The sequence below is a fragment of the Panicum virgatum genome, chromosome 8K, assembly GCF_016808335.1.
Source record: "Panicum virgatum strain AP13 chromosome 8K, P.virgatum_v5, whole genome shotgun sequence".
Classification (NCBI taxonomy): Eukaryota; Viridiplantae; Streptophyta; class Magnoliopsida; order Poales; family Poaceae; genus Panicum; species Panicum virgatum.
Window position 1 is genome coordinate 29,741,689 of NC_053143.1, and position 17,193 is coordinate 29,758,881.

At 46.8% G+C, this 17,193-nt stretch overlaps 1 non-coding gene across 1 annotated transcript; it reads left to right on the plus strand.

The window, feature by feature from the left end:
• Window positions 1-1,538: 1,538 nt before the first annotated feature.
• LOC120646629 lies at window positions 1,539-1,645 on the plus strand. The gene has a single exon (XR_005664529.1). It is a non-coding gene; the product is annotated as a small nucleolar RNA R71 (small nucleolar RNA).
• The last annotated feature ends 15,548 nt before the right edge of the window (window positions 1,646-17,193 follow it).

The window sequence follows — 17,193 nt, forward strand, 5'->3', positions numbered from 1 at the left end:
GACCATTGATGCTGAGCTGAATTTCTCCAGTTCCCACATCAATACTTGCGTTTGCGGTACTCAAGAACAGCCTCCCAAGAATGAGAGGTGTCTTGGTGTCAACTTCCATGTCGAGGACGACGAAGTCTACGGGAATGAGGAAATTCCGGATTTTCACCGGAATGTTCTCCGCCACTCCCGCGGGGTAGTGAACTAATTGGTCTGCTAGCTGCAAACACATGGTAGTGGGGGCAAGCGCATGATGATTAAGGCGGTCATAGACTACCTTGGGCATGACGCTGACACTTGCTCCCAAGTCGCATATAGCGTTTGAGAAATGTTGAGTCCCGATGGAGCATGTGATGGTTGGGCAACCTGGGTCCTTCTTCTTCACCAGGAGAGGATTGAGTATAGCAGTGCTACACTCTTCTGTTAATTGCACAACCTCGGTGATGGGCAGCGCTCTCCTATTTCCAAGAATATCTTTGATATACTTGGCATACGTAGGCACCTACATAGCATCAAGAAGCGGGATATTGACATAGAGCTTCTTTATTTCCTCGACGAACTTGCCGAATTGTTCGTCGGCCACTGGCTTCCTTATCCGTTCCGGAAACGGTAAGGCAGTTGTGTCGTGGTAATCCCATGAAGTTCTAGGGGGTTCCACGGGGTCTTCCTGGGCTGCAATAGTGTTGGAGTCGACAGCCTCCTCCTGCACTTCTTCTTCAGCATCGGCATGGCTGGCGGATACGGCTTTCCGCTGGGTTCCTACATCCTGCGGGAGAAGTTGGCTCCCGTGTGGACTTACCGCCACGCATAGTCACCGCATTAACATTTTCTTTCGAGGGAACTTCCGGTTGCCCGGGCAGTTTCCTCGTGTTAGCGTTAGGACAGGATGAGGCTAGTTGAGCTACCTGGGTTTCTATCATTTTATTGAAGCTCAACTGGTTTAAAATAAAAGAGCTAAAGCCCTCTAGTTGTGAGGCCAAGGATTCCAAAACTTTGTCATTAGCAAGAAACTTCTTGCTGATGTTGTCATTTATTTGCTTCTGGCCATAAACTAGGTCTTTTAAAGAAGGCTGAAAATTGTTATTAAAGTTCATACCTTGCTGATTTCGAAGGGGAGGTTGGGCTTTGAGTTCCAACCTTGCTGAGGACGGAATCCCGAGTTGGGATTATTGTTGTTGGTGCCAGCAAAGTTCGCATCCTCTTGAGTAAGGGGGCATGACGTGCCCGAGTGCCCAGTCTCGCCACATGTTTCACATGTCATTCGAGACTCCGAGACCTGGTTAGCCTCCATGTGCAGAGACTCCAGTTTCTTCATGAGAAGATCCATCTTGGCAGCCAGCATATCGACGCTGTCAATCTGATGTACGCCCCTCGGATGGGCTGGCTGCTTGTCACCTCTCCAACTCTGATTGGAGGCTATCTTGTCAATAAGCGTCTTCGCTCCCGCAACATCGAGAGAGAGGAAGGAACCACCCGCTATTGCATCTACGTGGTCCTTGGCTTGCTGATTCAGGCCATGGAAGAAGTTCTGGATAATCAGCCACTCCTCCATGCCGTGGTGTGGGCATGCTTGAATGTATTCCTGCAGACGCTCCCAGGCCTCTGGGATGGTCTCATCCGGTAGTTGCTGAATGCCGGAGATTCTGTTCCGGAGGGCATTGGTCTTGCCCACCGGGAAGTACTTGGCCAGGAATGCATTTGAACAGGCTTCCCATGTGTTGAAAGCCTCTTTGTTGGAGTAAAACCATGTCTTGGCCTTCCCGAGCAGTGAGAACAGGAATAACCTAAGGCGGACGATATCCATCGTAGTACCTTTGGGGTCGATGGTGTTACTCACCTCCAGAAAATTCTGGAGATGGGCATTGGCATCCTCGGATGCCTTTCCACAGGACGGACTAGCTTGAACCATGTTCACCAGTCCAGTCTTCGGCTCAAAGCCGTCATTGCCGGCTTGGTCTTGGTTCAGTCCAAAGGGAATGTGGCTACTGGACGGGGCCGAGAACTGACGAAGAGACTTCTGGGCCATGGATGATGCGACTGAAGTGGATGGTAAACTGATGGGCAAGGTAAGTCTTTTCTGAGGTGGGACGACGCGGCGTCTCATGATTCTCCCAATTCTTTCTGGATTCGGATTGAAGTTACTTGGTAAGTCGAAACCGGTTATGCACTACTCTGCAACAATCAAAAAGATAGAGAGAGCAATGGTAAGCCCGCTAAGATTAGCGGTGACAAACTAGTAAAGTCTATCAGACTATTTACGATATCTTTAGCCAATTGCTTCCCCGGCAACGGCGCCATAAATGCTTGTTGGCGTTTCTTATGCCCCAATAGAATATCAATTCCGCAAGCGCACAGAATCACCGCTGTAGCACTTCACCATGGAGTATTCCAGGGTATCGTATTTTTCCTCAGGGAAGCTCTATGGTAAAGAGTATCGTAAATCGAATGATAACTGCACTAGTTTGATCAATCAACTAACTTAGACGGGGGTAAGCCAGATACAAGGATAAGATAAATGGCCAGTCTATGACCGAGTGACACACGGAGACTCAATTCCTTAGAGAGGTAGCAGCTGGGAGGATAACGAGCGAGATAAGACACCTGATACACTTCTGAGCTATCGAGCTAGCCTCTCTAGATCAGACTAACTATCTAACTAATTCTCGGGAAAGAAGAGCTTACTTCGGCGGCCTCAGAAAAGGACTCAGAATGGGATGAGAAGGGAGTCCAACGGCAGTCGGCACTACTGCTATGAAAACACCCGAATGTGGTGGACTACAAGGGATGGACAGGGCTGTCACTTCCTGCCGCCTACCATAACGGTACCGTGGGGTGGAACACACTTTCTAGCAAACACTAAGCTCAAACACCACGTCTGCACTCGGTGTTAGGATTTCTCTCGAGGCATTCGAGAGAAATCCCCCTCATCCTAGATCACTAACTTGAGATACTCTAGTTGGGGCGAGAAAACCCATAAGATAAAGTCCCGATTATCAGAAAGATAACTTACCCTAAGCTAAGGGATACAACTTCCGCGCTCGAGCTGAACACTCAGACTCGAGAAGATAAAAGAAAGCGGAAAGTAAAGCTGACTCAGAAAAGTAGAGAAGATAACTTATATTGATAACTTCGAAAGAAAGATACAAGAGCTTTACCAGACTTCCGAGGACTCTGGAGTCCCGAGCAAGCTCGACTCAACTCTAACTCCCAAACTACTAATCCTACTCTAGAAAGTGAAGAAAGAAATGAGCTCCAAGGTGTGTGTTACGAGTGAGGGATGAGTGCTCTATTTATAGCCCTTCCAAGGTCGGTTCTGAGCAGGTGAAGCACGTGGCGTCGGTTGGAGGCGGTTGTGGCAGTTGTGCTTAGCTTTCACGCGAAGCCGGAGCCTGAGTGGTTGCAGAGTGGGGCCGGCCGGCCTAGGATTTTGGCCATCTGGCCACCGGCTTTGCATGGACGTCCCTGATTGCCTCCTGGAGTCGGTGTAGCTTGCGTTGCCTGAACGCAGACAAGGCCAGGCCTGCCGGCCTAGGCCGGCCGGCCTCCCTCTGGCTTCTCTCATCCCTCTGTTGCACCGATGTTGCTAGTGGATGCTTGTGATCTTCCAGGGAGGTGGATTGCTAACTTGGACAGGTCTTTGCGCTGAATGGTGGGGCTTTTGGTCCTTGTGCAAGCCTTTCGGCCCATTCGATCAAACCGACGTCCAATTCTTGGCTCAGATACACTTGAGTTCATGACGATGCCCTTGGATCGAAGACATGGAAGGGTTTGTAGGGGTGCCAGGCCGGCCGGCCTAGTATAGGCCGGTTGGCCTGGGTTTTGGCCCAAATTCGTCCCTTTTTGTCATGTAATCTCCTGAAATCAGAACTCATCCAAAACTCGTGGAACTTATTAGAATTAAACAAAATATTAATGGAACATAGTGTAAAGCTTGTTTTAGTCCCAAGAAGTTGACGGCCAGAACGTGAAATAATGGCCGTCAACACCGGTCGTGAAGAGCATGCTGGAGAAGGTGGTCCATGAGCCATGGACGTACGCCAGTCACCGCCAAGGACTGATCCCTGTGATGGAGCGTGTTCTACAGAAGGTGGTCCATGAGCCATGGAGCATGCCGGCATCGACAAGAGCCGTGTCAAGCTGTCTTCTGAAGAGGTGAAGCTGCACTCGTACTTCACCAACTTCACCGTCGTGCTAGTGGTGATGCCAGACCCGGAGACACCAGGATTTCCCGGAGAAGTGGTCATCTGCTCTGGCGTTCTTCTTGCCACAGCTATCCAATCCGCAGCCAGAGAAATGACAAGTAGGATTCTCGCTTGGTTCTAGAACGCCAAGTTCGAGACATGTAAGTACAGACTGATCCCCAGAGCTATCTTCGAGACTGAGGATGTGATGGCCACCCAGTCGGCAATTGCTCAAGCCCCGTACCACGTGGAAGAAGAGAGCCCGCTTTTGACTACCACCATCGGGTCTTACCTATTTCACATGGACTACCTGCTAAAGAACTTGGAAAGGCAAGGTTACATCCTACAAGGAGAGTTCACCGCTTGTGCGCAGCACAACAGGGCCTTGGAACAAGAAGTTCAAAACGCAACTAAGAATGCGAGAGCCGCCAGGAAGGACCAGAGTGCGCTAGCCAAGAAGCTTCACAAGGAAACCACCCAGAGAATCACCGCAGAGATCAAGCTAGCCTAGGAAGAGACCGAGCTCGCCAAGCTCAGAGCATACCAGGTCGAGATGGAATGCAAGGAGGAAGCATATCTCGCAGCCATGGAGCTTGTGCAGAACAAGGCCGACCGTACCTTGAAGACTTGGATGGTGTCAGACTCGATTCGAGTCGACGAGATACAAGAGCTACTGGACATGCTACCCGAGGAGTACCAACCTACCATCAGGAGGGAAGACTTCTCGTTGGTACCGACAGAGCCTCAAGTGAAGGAGTGCACGCTCGAGAACCTGCCGCCCCTGGTTGAAGCTGAAGAGGAGTGGAGGACCGTCACCACCACCGACGAGATCTCACCCGAGGACCACCCAGAGGAGAGTCAGATGGAGCAGCCACACAAGAAGCCTCGCTGCTCTTAGGAGTGAGCACTTGAGAAGATTCAAGGAATAAAAGTAGAGTTGTTAGATAAGTAGGATGCCGATGTCCCATTCCGGCAAGAGTCCAGATGCATCGAGCCGCCGATGTCCCATTTCGGCGTAAGTCTCCTTCAGTCAAGTCAAGAGCCGATGTCAGAATGCTGGCTGAGTCAATCAAGAGTAGTCTATAAGTTGTTCAAGCAGTTGCGTTATAAGTCGCCCCTCTTTTTGTAAGCTTTTCACGATGTATCTGTTGTATGCTAGTTGTGTTGTCTGGGAGGTTTGTCGTAACCTCGAGATGACATGGGTGTAAGTCTTGTAATGCTGAATGAATGCTTGGATCTTAATGTGCCTTCTTATTAGTTTTACCCACTTTTTCCTATTGAGTGAACTTGTATTGTGTGTATCTGCTATCTAACCACCTTGAGGTGAGTGACGTACCCTAGAGCCTTTAGTCTATCCTTCACAATAGATGCCCGTTTGAAGATCCAGCCGTTTGTCGGCACATTCAAATGAAGCCGCTCAACAGGAAGATGCCACCACAGTACGCGAACGTGCTCAAGCATCTTAGCCACCTATAGAACAAGGTAGAGACGCAGCCCGGACTGCTGGAGTTCCCTAAGAATCCTAAGGGATAGGTGGTCGAAGGAGAAGACAAAGAAGACAGATGGGCAAAGTAGAAGATGAAGCAGAAGAAGAAGAAGCCGACTGAAAAGGAACCGACGATGAAGATGCCGATGAAGAAGAAGTCGAGAAAGAGAGAGTCGAGAAAGAAGAAGTAGACAAGAAGATCAACGTTAACTCTTCCATGTTACCAAGATGAAGAAGCAAGAACGATCACCAACAAGGAGCACCGCTACTTTAAGAGCCAGCCACAACAGAAGAAACAACAACTCAAGCATTAGAATCAACACACAAGGCACCGGGATACCCCGAGTGACGAACCAAATTGGAATAAACCTCTGAAGTCCAAGAACGTACACTGGGCACAAATTGTACATCCGGATAAAGAAGATACTCAAAGAAGTGTCCTGGATCGAGGATAACAAGAAATGCATCTCGGAGGATTGCCTAAATTGCCACCTGAATGAATATCTGCGAGATCAAGAACAACGAACCAAGCATGACTGCAAGATCACCCTACCAAGTATTAGTTCGGAAGACATAAAGAATCGAAGAAACCTAGTGTTGGCGCCTACCAACGTCACCAGCGATGACGCCCTCAGACGCCAATTTGGGGTGGCAGTATTTCATGAACCACGAATAAATCCGCAAGCGTACGGAATACCGCTGTAGCATTTTACCCGGGAGTATACCGGGGTGTCATTTATATTTCCGCAGGGAAGGCGGTGAGTGAGAGAATATATAGATTAGTGGGTGAACTCTATCTAGATTGGATATTCTCATGCATAAACAGGGGTAAGATAATAACATGGTAGGAGGTAGTGTGACACACACAAACTACCCTCTTGGATAAATAAAAGAAAGATAAAAGATGCTTTAGGCCGGGAGCAAGGTAAAAGTCAGAGCTCGAGTCAGCTGTGCTAGGCTAGCTATATCTACACTTTCTCATTGGTTAGCTCGTTAGAGATTAAACTACACAACAGGGAGATCGCTATCGGAGTAAGGGGAGGAGCCCGTACACCCCGGCTACTTTATGTACCTCCTACCCCCCATACCGAACGTGGAGGATTACTAAAAGGCTCGGACAGGGCTGTCACCACCTGTCGGCTACCTCTACAAACCGTGGGTATAGTTGACATCCAGCAACACTTAGCTAATCTAGACACCATGTCTACACTAGTAAGGGATACTCTAGTGTCCCGCGCGGAGCCCCCACCCTTTGGATGGACAGACATCACACTAGAGCAATCATACGAATACTGGAGCAGTTGATAGAGTTCTAAGAACAAAAGACTAAACATCTCCAGCACAGAGCGATCATACAATGCAAGCATGGAATGATAACGCAACCATATCAAGAAGCATATATCCGATAACTCAGAACATACTTCAAGCAGATATCGGTAACCATAGTCTAATTCTATTACAAACAATCGAATATTACAAGAGAGAGCTAGAGATGAACCCATACCAGACTCTTGAGCAACACTGGCGACTCGATGACTCCTAGACTTCTCCTAAACTCCACTAAGCCTAAAGACTATGCAAGGAATGCAAGCGAGGAGAGGTGAGAGGGGGTGTGTGTGTGTGTCCTATTCTCCACCTCCATGTATTTATAGCAGGGAGCCACGGGGTGAAGCCAGCACAATCGATGTAGGGGACCAATGGGGGAAGCGCCACATGCCCTGGTTGAGGCGGTGGGGCCCACGGGCTAGGTCGGCCAACCAGGCAGGTCGGTCGGCCTGCCCGGGCCACCAACTGCCCCCAACTTCTTCTGGTGGGCTGTCTTGGGCCTCTTTGTGTGATCCACGCCGGGGTTGGCCTGTCCTGACTTGTTTAAATTGGGTTCTTGCATCAATTTTGGTCCATCTAAGCCTGAATCGGTGCTCTGATAATTTCTATTATTTTATGTCGGGCCAAAGTGTGCTTGTAACCTGCATATTAGCCTGAAAGCACAACTTGCATATTCTAAAAGGTAAAGTGTGGTTTAGGGACTTTATTGGATAAGGATGCGTGTAAGAAATGCAAACTCTCATGATTTTCTGATCAAGTTGACGCCTGGAAATGATCGTTAGTGAGCGTCAACACCCAGCGGCCACTCGAACGAGATCAGGATAAAATAAGGATTATTCGGGAGTGACCCTGCGTTGAAAACAACCCAATGGCGAGAGAGATTCCGCGAAGTAATCACTATTGGAGTAAGGAAATCAGATTACTTCCCGGAACTACTGGACTGAATGAATAAATAGAAAGGACATAAGCATTGGATGACAAGGACGAAAGAATATTGATGCTCTTGATCAACCAATACGAAGATCGAAGTTTCAAGACCCAAGCCCTAGAGCGATGAATCGTCGCAAGTGATTACAGTGGATTTCAGCTGGTGTCAAGCTAACCCGGTCGATAACCTTTGGAACCAGATGTAGGGTATTGCCAAGTGCATACTCAGATGGAAGTAACGAGACTCAGTTGGTATAAGGATACGAGCCTGGATACCTAGTCAAGCAGAAGTTATCGGAAGAACTGGACCAGGATATACTAAAGGCGTTCGGAAAGATTCACAATATCTAGTGGAGAAAACTAGGTATACATTCAGGAAACACAGTGGTGTAACAAGAAGGAAAAATGGACACGAGAGAACATCCCGCAATCACCGCACCTGAAACACGGTAATCAAACAGCTCAGTTACCCGCACCTTTACAAAACCCTAGGAAGCCTTTAATCTCGGGGACGAGATTCTTGTGAGGGGGGAGACTGTAACATCCCATATTTTTATGGAATCTTATATTCTCCAAAAATGTGAGTTCAAAATTTTTGTGGCAGTGTTTTAGATAAATGCACTTAAGTAAGAATTCATCCCTTCTAAATTCCTTGTGAATTAAAAATTTGAACTAAATTAAGGGTATTATTTTGTTAGTGTGCTATATTTGGAGTTGGAGTTTATTTGTATCTACCTTGTTTAAATTTGGATTTGGATAACTTTTGCTTGAATTGTGTGGGTCTTAATTTGAATTAAGCCAATTCAAATTAAAACCAAAAGCTAACTCAAACCATACTAACCTGGACCTAATCCCCTAACCGAACCCAGCCCAACACCTTGAACCGGCCTAGACCCGGCCTGCCAGCTCAACCAGCCGCACGGCCCACGCGCCCTCCGGCCTGCCTCTCCCATGCGGACACAGCCCGCTTCACCCGGCCTGCTACGCCTCGCTTCGCCCCGGCCCGTTCTGCCACCGCGCGCTGAGGGGAGGCGCTGACAAGTAGGGCCCACTTGTCAGCTTTAACCCTCACCTCATGCCGCTCGCCTTTCCCCAGTTCCGCCTCTGCTTCACCCCGATCCGCCTTCGCATCGCGCCAACGCGACGAAACAACCCCACCGCGAGCCGCACTGCCCCGCCTGCCCTTCAGCCTCACATTGATCCATGGGCCCACAAACGCATGCAACTGACTTATACAAGAGGCATGTCACGTGGATTAGGCATGAGGGCCCACCTAGCAGTTTCCATTGCAAAATTGAGCCGGTTCGAAGCCGAAACCCGGTCGGCCGACCTGTGATCGGCACAACCGACCTTCATCTTTGACGTGGCACCTCCTGATTGGTCCCTGATGTCGGTTTAAGGAGGCATAGCTGCAAACCCTCGCCGTGCACCCCCTTGGCTCCCTACTATAAATAGTAGAGGGGGTCTCCAAATGAGACACACCACCAACATCCATCAAGTGATCAAAGCTTGTCTTTAGAATAGGGAGAAGGTAGAGGTACTTAGGAGGAGTGCCTGTTTGTCGGCGCTCTTCTCCAATTTGTACCTCTACAAGAGTGAGAGGGTAGTTTGGGAGAAGTACCGGGGTGTCGGCACTCTTCTCCCAGCTTGTACCTCTACGGATGCTGGTATATTCTTCAGTGCTCAGTAAGCATTTGTGGTTCCTATCTCTAGTATTATACTTGGTTTAGTATAAGGTAGTAGTGCTTGCAGTTGAGTGAGATCAATTCTCTTACTCGCGGGTTCGTCGCTCCATATTTATACGGAGTGCTGTAGTTTGCTGTGGGACGTCATACATAGTTAAACTGCAGTAGTAATCAGTAGTGAAGGTGTGGTGTCTAGGCTAAGGGTTTTCCTTCGTTTGCCTTATATCCCACAGTTTGTTAGAGGTAAACCATAGGTGGTGACAACCCTATTGGTCCTTCGTAATCCTCCACATTCGGATATAGCGTAGAGCTGTTGGCCGGAGTCGCCTAGCAGACCAATTGTAAGCTGGTGCCCGAAGCGAGTATTTTGCCCGAGAGATTGACCTTTAACCCCACTACAGTGCTATTTTAGGAATCCTCTCTACTCTTGCCACCTATTTTGGTGTGTCCTTGGACCGACTAGAATAGAAGTTAGTGCACACATATTCTCTTGGATTCGATAGCCCTTGGAATGCTCTAAGGTGAAAGCTAGATCGGTATCCGTGCGCTTGCAGATTTATTCAATATGGCTACGAGCATGGGAGCTACACCAATTTCAACACCTTGGTATGTCTCAGCGAGAGAACAATTATGAAAGGGGACTTGAACTACACACACTTGAGTTTTGTTGTCCAGCAATGCAAACTCAAAGTGTTGGGGAGGCATGTGAGTAGCCCAACTAAGTTTCTCTCATGTCAATTCTTGTCTTGGTCTGGAAATGGTGTTGGTTCTTGCATCTTGTTTGAGAAAAAATAAAAATAAAAAAAGAGAGGAGTTACCCAGGCAGAAAATATGAGCTTCATCAACAACGCCAAGGTAAGCACCTCCGGGTATGTCCTGCTTTTGACTTTAAACAAAGCCCTTCCAAGAGGTAGCCCAAGGATCGCCAGAGTAAGTCTCATGGTGAGAGTAAAATTTAGTCTGAATAAATTTTAGCGCTCGCTGGTTCTTAAAACCGGCAAAGCCATTATTTCATTTCCACCATTTTGTTTGAATACAATACCAGGTACAAGTGTGGGGGAGATCTCTCAGGATCATCGTTGCCATACACATTCGAGATCTCCCATAGATGTATCGCACAACATCGTCTGCACCAACATGACAAGGGACAAGGCAAGGACACCAGAGTCAGCCGGCCACCCGGTGGTTTGGCTGAATCACTACTGCCTTGATCCCCATCTTCTTCAAAAGCGATGGTTTGTGCATCCTCTACGTCTCAACTCTCTTTGATTCATGAGTTGGAATGAATTTTATATCTGACTCACTAAAATCAAACTCATAATGAATCAGTGTGTTGCTCTACATGTTTCTATGGTTGGCTTGCATATGTTTTATTCTATGCTTATCACCTTAATGCTTGTGAATAAAAATATTTAGGAAAGCATGCTCATCTAAGTAGTTGATGTTTAAGATATGGTTTGAATGATATGACCTTCACCCTTGATGTTCAAGTGCTTGGGAAATTTATTTAAAAATTTGGAAAATCCTTTGCAAAGCTCCTCTTTGATATGCCAAAGTTCTACCAAAGTCATATGATGATTTATCTTGAAAACCTTATACACATACGCTACTTTTCTTGCATTGAGCTTTGTCAAATTGTTGTGACCATTGAGAGAAATTTTTGTCATGCTTTTATGATCAAGATTCACGTGCACACCATATACCCCCATGCTATGCTTCTGTGAGAAGTTAGCATTGTACCACCCATCCATTCCACAAAATAAATGCTCCACATTATCTGTTGGTCTCTCTCTTGTTATTGTTAAATAAAAGAAAAAAAGAGAGAGGCATGGGCTATAGAAAAAAAATATATCGGCACACGAAGGTCCATGAGAAAAAAATACAAAAAAAGAAGAGATAGCCATGCTCTCAAAAGAATTTATAGAGAAAGAGAGAGATCATACAAAAGGAGTTTCCATCTCATCCACCACAATCCATGCATGTGCACATCTTGATTTGATTGTGTGATTTTTTTTCTCTTTGGATCCGGTTTTTAACTTTGCAATATATGTGATACAAGTATATCTTATCCTTCATACCCTACCTTGAGCTCCATATATAGCCATCACTAGAAGTAGGATGAAGAGCAGGCAAGTCAAATGCCTTGGTAACAACATATACACATTGAGCGATTTGAGAGAACCAAATGAGGAGCTAAGCAAAGGTTTGTTTTGAAAACTTATTGAAAAATCCCAAGCTACTTGACATGAGGAGTAGAAGTGATTTGATTCAAGACCATTCCATGCCTCAACTGCCCAAGATGGTATGATAGACACTTCAAAGTTCACAAGTGCAAGGTATGGCTTGGAATATCACTTATGCTCGCTTCATACCTTTAGATGTCAAGTTCTACCTTAGTCCTTTCTCCTTTACTCGAGGACGAGCAATGGCTAAGTGTGGGAGTGTTGTTGATGGCTCCTGAATACCAATTTTAGGCCATCAAATCCTGCATAAATACATAAAAGGTGAACATCAACCAAGTGGTTTACTAACTATTTCCACAAGTACTGATAAATATTTGTATGTAGGTGTAATAAGGCAGAAAACACACCTCAAGAGCATGAAAACTCACTCCTCAATCCAAGGCAAAAGGCATCGACCAATCAGAGCGCGCCATTCAGCCTCACATGGATCCATGAGCCCACAAACACATGCAACTGACTTAGACAAGAGGCATGTCACGTGGATTAGGCATAAGGGCCCGCCTAGCAGTCTCCAGGCCAAAATTGAGCCGGTTCGGAGCCAAAACCTGGTCGGCCGATCGATCGGCCGACCTGTGATCGACACAACCGACCTTCATCTTTGACGTGGCACCTCCTGATTGGTCCCTGATGTTGGTTCAAGGAGGCATAGCTGCAAACCCTAGCCATGCACCCATTGGCTCCCTACTATAAATAGTAGAGGGGGGCTCCAAATGAGACACACCACCAACATCCATCAAGTGATCAAAGCTTGTCTTAAGAATAGGGAGAGGGTAGAGGTACTTAGGAGGGGCGCCCATTTGTCGGCTCTCTTCTCCAATTTGTACCTCTACAAGAGTGAGAGGGTAGTTCAGAAGAAGTGCCGGGGTGTCGGCACTCTTCTCCGAGCTTGTACCTCTATGGATGCTGCTAAATTCTTCAGTGCTCAGTAAGCATTCATGGTTCCTATCTCTAGGATTATACTTGGTTTAGTGTAAGCTAGTAGTGCTTGTAGTTGAGTGAGATCTGTTCTCTTACTCACGGGTTCATCGCTCCGTATTTATACGGAATGCAGTAGTTTGCTACGGGACGTCATACGTAGTTAGACTACAGTAGTAATCAGTAGTGTAGGTGTGGTGTCTAAACTAAGGGTTACCCTTCGTTTGCCTAGTATTCCAAAGTTTGTTAGAGGTAGGCTGTAGGTGGTGACAGCCCTATTGGTCCTTCGTCATCCTCCATGTTCGGATATAGCGTAGAGCTGTTGGCCAGAGTCGCCTAGTAGACCAGGTGTAAGCCAGTGCCCGAAGTGAGTATTTTGCCCGAGAGATCGACCTTTAACCCAGCTATAGTGCTATTTTAGGAATCCTATCTACCCTTGCCACCTATATTGATGTGTCCTTGGACCGACTAGAATAAAAGTTAGTGCATGCACGTTCTTTTGGATTCGATAACCCTTGAAATGCTCTAAGGTGAAAGCTACAACGGTATCTGTGTGCTTGCGAATTTATTCGTGATGCTAAGATACCCAACACATGGTCATGTGATTAAAACTACCCCAAGAAAAATCAAGAATAGCAACCCAATAGTGCCAGTAGAGACAAGATAGATTAAAGGAACTGAAAACAACCCAATATTGTACTCGGACTCATACCCGTTAGTCAGTCTGCAGATTTCCGATGATGATGCGACACCATGCACTGACCAATGACATGAAATGGTGATGCATGATTGTTGCAATAATAACTATATATAAGTTATTATTTTCATGAATCTTTTTAATTTATCCAAGATTAACTGAGCAACAATGAAGGTACAAGGTTCAGGCGTTGAAATCAAATTAGCCAGCAATATAAGGTATAACATCAAGATAGATTAGAATGGCCATTAAATGATGAATTGAAGGGTTTTGTTGACAAGTATTAAGGCTTAGCCATTAATGGAAAATGCACAATGCTTTTATCGGAACAGATTCAAGACATAGATCAAGGGTTTGATTTGAATGACAAGCTAAGATTAATGGTAAGATTTATACGTGACCCCAAAGCTACCGACTTACAAAACAACTTCTCCCAATCATCTGCTAAGGCACTGCCGTGTGCAACCACCTTCAAAGGCTTCAATTTTGAACGTGTCGGGTTGGAAAGGACGTCCATATGAATCTCACGGTGAGTAAAATTTAGGCTCAACATACTCGCGTCCAACATACTTCGGGGTTTGTGAATACACAAGCGGTTTCAGGGTGTCCCATAAGAGAGGCAAAACCTCCTTGGTGAATACAGTTGGAGTGCACTCAACCATGACCATCTACACGGACGTCAGGTAGTTTTAAGTGAAAGCAACAATTTTTTAGTAGAACAACGTAAATAAATTTTAATGGAGCACAACAACAAACAAGCAAAGCGATCAAAACAACGCAAGATATGCCATGATGCTTGCACGTTCTATTCGTTCCTCACCCAAACAATTACCAATAACATGGTATACGAGGACAACCGGTTGCACAAATATGTACTCTCCCTATATATACTAGTCGTTCTTACAATCAAGGCTTACGTAACGTGGTTAGTGTACCTACAGAAAAACACAAGATATATCCACTTCTAGACCCTTCATGCCAGCACTCACAAACGGCCCCCATGTGTCCTACACCACATGGGTAACGCATATGCAATTGCCCACATATTAACCATACATCACCATCTACTATAGAGATGGTGCCCATGCGTTCAACGCTGCATGGACAACATTGCATACGTCATAACGATGTATTCACTCCCCGTACCATCGCCTTACAGGGAATACCAGATCCGATGCCGCTTGGAGTTGCATTGGTTTCACGCAACCGAACAGTAAGGCATACGTCATGACAACGTATTCACTTCCTGTACCGTGGCCTTACGGGAAATACCAGATCCGATGCCGTTTGGAGTAGCATTGGTTTCACGCAACTGAACAGCGAATACTTTACCTTGCTTACCTTAGCATAGGTGTGTCGTTACGAATATTAAAGGTCGGTTGTGCAAGAAAATAAGTTTTAACAGAATATAAAGTACTGGAAGTGCTGGAATAAAATAGATACATAGATGTTTGCCTTATATGACAAAGAGATAGGGCATACGAGCAATCTATCTTATTCCTTAGCGCAACTAGCATCAAGTTTTCGAAACCAACAAATTCGCAAGCCAATTGTTAGTTTTAAACTTAATTAAGCATGCAAGTAATCATCCACAGTGTGTTCTGGCTCTGATACCAGCTGTGGCAGAACCGTCCAAATTAAACTGGCTTAAGTGTGCTGACTATCATTTTAATAGTTAATCAAGTTACCATGCGCTTAAAAAGGTGTAATCCGGCAGTCTATCGGTAAATCCCGATTCAACCACGGTGCTCATGGATCAAAACATACACTAGAAGTCTCACACGAAGACGAGCATAGATGATACAAGCATACAAAGATTTTTAAAATTAACAAATAACAAAGAGTTTAACAACTTAAGTTTAACAATTTAACAGAGTTCGACATGCAGTGGAATTTAAATAGCAGTTCAATTTTAAAATAATGATAACTACGAAGACGTGAGGACGTCACATAGAGCCCACTGATGTGAAACCTGGTTATCTTTATCCAGCAACAGCTACCTGAAAATAAGGTAACAACAAACCCTAAGTATACTAATACTCAACAATACTTATCCGACTAGTGGTATATACTTAGTCGATTCCTAGTATGCAGGCTTTTGGCTCTGAAGTTTATTTTGCAGAAAAGCTACTAATAGTGGATCCTTACTCTCAATATTTTAGCTCAAGTTTAATATACAAATACCAACTAGGTTTGCATAATCATCTAGAGCAAGCATGGTGTAACATCCCGGATTTTTTCGGAATGTTAAAAAGTCGAAAAAAGTGTTTTTCAAAAAAAATTTGTGGTGGTGCTCTATTAAATTCATTTAAGTAGGAATCCTACCTCTCTAAAATTCCTATGTAATTAAATTTTTGTTATGAGTTAAGAGAATTATTTTGCTAGTGTGAAAATAATTGGAGTTCTTTGGATTTAATTGGCTATACCTTGTTTATTTGAATTCGATTCGAATTTATTATCTTGTTGAAAATTGAGTGGAATTTAAATTGAAGTGTGCCCTTCAATTTAAATTCAAATGCTAACTTTGATGAGTGGGATTTAATTTGAATTGAGCCATTCAAATTAAATCCAACCCTAACTTAAACCCAGAACTCTAGCCCGGATCCGAGCCCTGACCTGAATCGCGATCAGCCCGCGACCCGTATCCAAACCTAGCCCTGGATTTGACCCAATCCATGACCAAGTTCAAACCCAGCCCAAGGTTCAACACAGCCCAAGCCAACCCAGCTGGCCGATCGGCCTATTAAACCCCAACCCGAGTGCGTGCCTTGGCCCAGCCCAACACCACCGCTCCCTTTAGCCCAATTTGCCTCCCTCTCCCTTCTGTAGCTGATGGGTGGGCCCTCCATGTCAGCTTTATTTTCTACCCTCATTTGCTCCCTCCGCCTCTCTCACGCCGACGCCGCCAGCGCCAGCGCTGAGCCGCTCCGCCCCCGCGTCGCGATAGAAGAGCGCAACAGCCTCGCCCGCTCCTCGCCTGCATCAGCCACGAGCCCGACGCCCCACCTTGACCATCTACACGCACCCGCAGAGCCAATGCCGGGCCCCCGGGATGCAGCCACGCGTCCTGGACCGCATGACTTGGATCCCCACCGTCCAAGCCGCGCTTGCGTCTCGAACCCTAGCATTGGCCGCCTATAAAGCCTCCACGCCACAGTCGCGAAACCCTAGCCGCCCTGCCCCCTTTTCCCCCATAGCCGCCACCACACCGAGTAAAGAACAGGGGAGGCGTGGAGGAGAAGAAAGAGAGGAAGGGGAGAAGAAGAAGGAGAGGAGGAGGAGGTGCGCCGCCTGCCACCAATGGCGCCGGCCACCAGAGCGCGCACGCCGTCGCCAGCAGGAAGGCCGAGGAGCGCCGTCGGTACCCCGACATCACGCCAGCAGCCCAGATCAGCGACGCCGCCAAGTCAAGATGAGGACGCGAAGCCGAGCGCACCCGGGAGGACAAGATCGCCGCCGCCTGAGCGTCTACACCACGCTTGCTTTCGTGCGCCGACATTGATGCAGCAGCATGGCACGACACGGCTTCGACCCGCCTGCCTCACCTCGCCACGGCCTCATCCCTATCCGCTCCGAACCCAAACTATGAGCGCGACGCCGTCCTGTTCCAGCCCCTTCCTTGTGCTGCTGGTCGCCGAGCCGTAGAGCCCACCATAAGTAGCCATAGGGTCCCATGTCCATGCTTGCAGGAGCCCAGCGCCCTCGCCCTACACGAAGCCACGCAGCCCGCCGTCACCACACCTTG